Genomic DNA, 6,139 nt, shown 5'->3' on the forward strand with positions numbered 1-6,139 from the left:
CTCACTAAAGCCCCAGTTGGTGAGGTCACAGGGTGAGGGGGATTGAATCACAGAAAGGGGATGGTAAAGTGGAGAAAGCCCAGGGAATAGCAAACACCCTAACACTGGGATAGAGAAGAGGAAATTATACAAACTAGTGAAGCCTCTACCACAAGCCCTTGCCTCTGCTGTGTACAGGAAGAGATGTAAGTGTTGGTGGTGGAAGGGAAAAAACACAGGCTTTAGAGGGAGGCAGCACTGGGTTATAATCCTGCACTTCTCTAACTAGCTCCATGACCTTGCACGGATTACTTCACCTCTCTGGGCCACTTGCCTGCTGAGTGAAGGGCTCAGACCAAGAGATCCACGGTGTCAGATTCTGCTCTGGCAGCCTGTAACTCTTGAAATTTTGCTACCTGCCTTGTTACAGGTTTGAGAAATGCTATCACCAAACCTGGAACACGTCTTTGGAGTCTCCCCCCATTTCCACTCAGGACATATTGCCCCCTGCAAGCCAGCCTGCTCTGGCCCAGCACCAGGGGCATGTGCTGAGAGGCAGACACTCAGCTCCCTCCCTGTGGAAACCTGACAGGGGCCTTCACTTCTGCTCAAACAGCCAATCTGATCAGAGAGCATAAGTGAAAGTTGTGACAGAGCTCAGTGTGCCCCAAGCCCATTGTGGTGCCCCAGGCTGCCTGGAGGGATTCCAGCTGTTGGATTAACCCTCCATCAGGAGCTTTAACTCTGGGCCAAAATCATCTGGACTAAAATTCATGCAGCCTTGTTTTCTAATGAGGGGCTTTGGGACTTTGAGTGTCCATTGGACTTGGTAGAGTAGCCCCAAAATGTCTTTTGAGAAGACTCTAGGGCTCCCCCCTCCATCTCTACCCAAGGATCCCCTGAGAAAAATCATAGTTTTGGAGCTTTGCCTGAGAGACAGTTGGCCACCCTCTTCTAGATACTCTCCAGACCAGAAGTGGTTAGGACAGACCAGAGGAGGAGAGGAATCCCTGGGTAGTACGAATCCCTGGGCTGACTTTCCTGGTCTGTGTAGAGGAAGGGTGTGGGATAGAAAGCACAGCCAGGCAAGCACAGGGTCATGCCACTGGAAAAGGATGTTCAAAAAAGATTCTGGAGGGACACTGTCTGCAGCTTAAGCCAAGCAGGGCAAAAGGCAGAGCAAGGGGCTTTACAGTGTAAGAGACAAACAAGAAGCTTCTGTGATGCTTGGATATTTACCCACATTCTTATTATCATGGTCAGTGCAGAAACCATTTCCCAAACTCTTTGGTTTGCAGCAGAATCTGGAGCCTTCCCTGGGACATGGAGCACTAACCAGAGACAGAGCCACAGCTTCTGCCCCTCAAATGCCAGGCCATTCCATAATCCTATGCTTCTACTTGTGCTTTTCCCTATGCCTGGAATGCCCTCTTTGCCTGATAAACTCCTATTCATTCTTCAAAACCCAGACCAAATGCCACTTCCTCTGGGAAGTTTATCAAATTTCTCCAGGCAAAGTTAACTCACTCCTTTCCCTGTCCTTCCACAGTATTTTGTTCATCTCTCATATTGCTGTTTTCATGTCTCTTTTCCCTAGCAGACCATGTGCTCCTCAGGGATTACAGCTTATTTATTTATGTTTTCTCAGTGCCCAAGCACAGTGCCGACCATAATAGGTGTTGAGTACACGCTGAATGAATGAAACTCCTAGAGCAGAGAAGCTCAGCCTCTGGAGGTTGGCAGAGGAAGAGGGTGGTGCTGGTCCCTTAGTAGGCTTCTCACACTTGATTGTGCCTGCTAATTACTGGGGGGTCTTGTTAAATGCAGATTCTGACTCAGGGGGTCATGGAAGGGGCCTGAGAGTCTGCATTTCCCACAAACACCCAGGTGATATCAAAGTTGCCGGTCTGCAGACCACACTTTGGGTACTGAGGACTTCCAGTGCTTGGTGCTCACACTTGCCCAAGGGAGGCTGGAGGACGACCCAGGAAGGGAAAGAACCAGCAGGATTCTTTTCCATGAATGGAGCGCTCTCTATTGAGGATAGTAGGATGAGCCAATAGGTGGGCCAACAAACACCCATCACTCCCAGATCACTCCTTTTGATCTTTTGAGCAGCGCCAGGATCAAGAGAAGAATGGATAGGAGTTAGCTTTCATCAAGTCCTCTATAGCAGAAACAATCTTCCACCTTAGCCCCAGGGTTTGGGACTCCTGATCACATAAAAAACAATACAATTCAGCCATTCCATTCACTCAAAATGAAGCCTACCGAGTACTGCTGCAATACATACACTTAATTGAGGACCAGGTGTCTAAGGGCATTTAATACTCTTGGGACTAGAAATTCAAGGCTAACTAGATGTTCAGATCTGATGCAGGTAGCAGGCATGAGATGCTGGAAATGGGGTGGAGATCTGAGACTCCCAGCTTAGGGAACCCCTAACACCACCAAATTTCCACAACGGTGGAGAGGTCATATGACATCACTCCAGTCTCCAGAACACCCCATGGAGCCTGATTCTGTTACTATCTTCCTCCCACTTTTGGTGTGGCTCTGGACACATGGCATCTCTTCCCTGGCCTCAGTTTCTAAACTTGGATGAGAGATGTCTATGGTGCCTTCCAGCCTGAAGAGTCTATGATTCTGTGACTCGGTTTTCAGGCACAAAAAAAGCCTTCTTGCCTCACAATGAATGCAATCACATTCTCTTACACCAAACGGGGATGAACCTGCAGCCAAATCAGGAACTAGAAAATGCTTGATGAAGGCAAGTTCAAATCTAGCACTAGGATTTCTAAGAAGTCTTTAGAAAATTTCATCAGTAACTTTACAGAAACCAGGAAAACTAAAATTAACATGTCTTACCTGCCAAGTGCCTTCTGTGGCAGACAGGGGAGTTGATCTGCCTGCAAGAGCTGGTCTTCTATACTTCTAGGAAAGGCCCAGAAGGAAACACTTGAGGGGCTGATGTGGCTTGGAGGAGACACTCAGGTTCAGCAGGAAACACCCAGTGACTCCAGGCAGACGCACAAGGAAATTGCAGAACGGCAGCAATTGGTTGATGCAGTATCGGTGAGCAAGTCCTTGTCTTCCTATTTTCCACGTTAAATACACAGTGCTGTTCTCATCGTGGAAGGCAAAACTCCAAGTCCAGAGTATGCTTGTCCATCATATACCCCTAATGGGATCTGGATAGCTCTTAAAATTAGGAACCCCTTCATGTTTTTACTGCCCTCAGAGCTCTCTCTTACGGTTCACCCAATCCATTGTGGAATCAAATGGACTCATCTTTTGAATTTAAAGTGATTAGAAAGTATTTATTTTTTCCCCTCAAATTTCAAAATACTGACTTTTTTTGGACACCAGAGAGGCGGGAAGAGCCCTGGGCTTGTCAGCAGAAGGGAGGGTTCAAGTCCCGCCTTTCACTAACCCGCTGTGTGGCTCTCGGCAAGTCACCTCACCTTCTTCTGGTACCTCACATTTTTCTAGCTGTAAAATCAATAGTTGGTTTAGATGATTATTAAGATTCTATGACTTCATGTCTTCCATAGGGTCACCCATGAAAAAAACCAATATCCTGAAAATTATTGATTTAAAGCCCAAGTATAATGTTACAAACCATTCCTACCTTAGAGATTTTGAAAAATTCAAGTTCATTAGACCTATACAGGAAGGAAACAGGAAGATTCAGAGAAAATAAAATTTTATGAAAATGTATTTTACAGACAGTTCAAAAAGTGAGCTTCTTTAAGAAATTATAGTTTGAGTTGGAAATGCTCTGGGGGACTGTCAGAAATTCATCAACCAAAAACCCAACCCCTTGGTTTACCTTAGACAGAGTGATATTCCTTTTCTCCAGCCGATGGAATGGAACTAAAAGCTGCTTCTCTTGTAATGAACCAGGCAACTGAACCAGGTGCCTCAGAAGAAGGCAACTGTCTAGGAAATGCAAGTGAGGGATGTAGGCTATTCTCATTTTCTTTGAAATTTCAGCTCCATAGCCAGGCATTGTTTTTCTTTGACCTTTCCCTGAACTTGGATCATGCTTCTCAAGGTTTTTACTTCAGGATTTCATGCTTTATGGACACATGATATTTTATATTTAGATGGATTTTGGCCTACTTGGTCCCAAGTGATTTCAAGATGGAACTTCCTTCTAGAAGACCCTTTGGGATAACACTGCCTTCCCATGTGCAATAGCCAGTGAGCTACTGGAATCAGGGTAAGAGCAAGATGTGGGTCTTCATCCTGGGTCTTCCTGATGTTATGACAGGATGCGATATGTCCTGGGTTTGACCTTTTTGTACGGGCAGGAATGGGGCAGTAACAGCTCCAGCAGGGCATGGCCCTTCCTTTGATCTTGGCATGAGGCATAACTGGAGGCAGCCACAGTGGACATGTCACTGTCCGATGGCTAATTTGTATTTTCAGAGCTTTGCTGACATGTGATGATCTCTTTTCATGGGCTTATCTCAGCCAGATCTGTTCAGCACAGTTAGATGTCTTTCCATTAGAGAATGGCAAACTGGTTTGAGAAACACAGACTGGAGGACAGAAAGTCCAGCGGGAAGCTCAAAAGGACAACAGCTTCTCATGAATCAGCACAGAGATTCCAAGATACTTTATCAATAGAAGAAGCAGCAGGGAGTACCCCATGAAGATAAGATTCCTTGCTTGCCCACAGGCACATGTGCATACACACACACACACACACACACACACACACACACACACGCTCCAGGAATTCAGTCTATAAATGATGCTAGTTTGGGACATGATTGGCCCCCCTCCATTTCCTTCCAGAAGTAGAATGCTGCATGCTACACATGCAAACTTAGGCTGATCAAAGGGACACTCATGGCCATTGACAGAGCGACCACTCTGTTTGTAGGAGGTAATCGCAGCTCTCACACTGGGCCATGGTCTCCCAGTCATCCCCACCTTTACAGGTGCTGTCCTTCTTGGAAGTCTAGCCAGTCCTTTCCTTGGCTGTCTGTTTTCACCCTCCTCTTTCTGCCTTGGCTGTCACATACCATTGGGCAAGTTATTTTATTTTTTTTCCTGGCTGAAACTCATATCCTCTTGTTGGTTGCCCTGAACGCAGCACAGATAGACATCTTGTCCTGAGGATGGCTCCATATGCCAATATTTACCCTCTTTGGAACTCACCCACTTATTCTACCTTAGAGAAGGCAGGAATCTGGGTGCTCTGGCTTAAGCCATCCCTGTCCTCTGGAGGGACGTGAAGATGACAAAGTTGCTCTGAATGATGTCCTGAAGCAGCACAGGTCCTGGGAAGGGATGGGAACATTGACAGGAAGTCCCCTTCGAGAGAGGAGGGATTCATAGAAGAAATAAATAAATGTCTGGAGTGGTTTGTGTGTCTCCTTCAGCAACCAGGAAGAGGCTTCATTGTCTTCTCCAAGTACTTTTTAGTGAAAGGTTTTATTGGATGTTTGGGGCTTCTGAGATGGGAATAACATAAAGGTTCTGAATGGAGTCCCTGCGTGGTGCAAATGGCTAATGTGCCAAAAGGTTAAGAGGTTCAAGTCCACACAAAGGTGCCTCGGAAGAAAGGCCTGGTGATCTACTTCTAAAAAATTAGCCATGGAAAACCCTATGGATCACCAGGTCTACTCTGACACACATGGGGTTGCTATGAGTTGGAATCAATTTGATGGTAATTAATTTGGTCTTATTTTTGGTCTGAGTGGCAAACCGAGTGTCAATGAGTTTTCTCTAATTGTCCATAGCATGCTGGGGCTGGATGGGCTGTATCTTGTTCAGGGCCTCCCAGGGAATCACCCTGGTGGGTGGGCAGGGGGAATTCCCAGGAACCACCTGGTGTGGGGGCAGAGTGCTATCCCTCACTTCTCATTAAATGAAAATCCCTTTCTTAGGTCAAGGCCTTTCTCCCATTTCCCATCAGTGTTCCCTCCCTTTTTCCTTTTATCTTTTCCTCTCCTTCTCAAACACTCATTGAGCACCTAGTGTTATATGCTTCCATTTTTTTCCTTTTCTTACTCCCAATCCTCTCTCATCCCAATTAGTTTACAAATAATGAGTTTTAATAAGTTTGCTTCGAACAAAAAAGTTGTCAGATCTGCTCCCTGACTTGGCTGGGTAATGTAGGGGTAGGGGTGGAAAAGGTGACAGG

This window comes from Trichechus manatus, unplaced genomic scaffold (assembly GCF_000243295.1).
Source record: "Trichechus manatus latirostris isolate Lorelei unplaced genomic scaffold, TriManLat1.0 scaffold00054, whole genome shotgun sequence".
NCBI classification, from domain to species: Eukaryota; Metazoa; Chordata; class Mammalia; order Sirenia; family Trichechidae; genus Trichechus; species Trichechus manatus.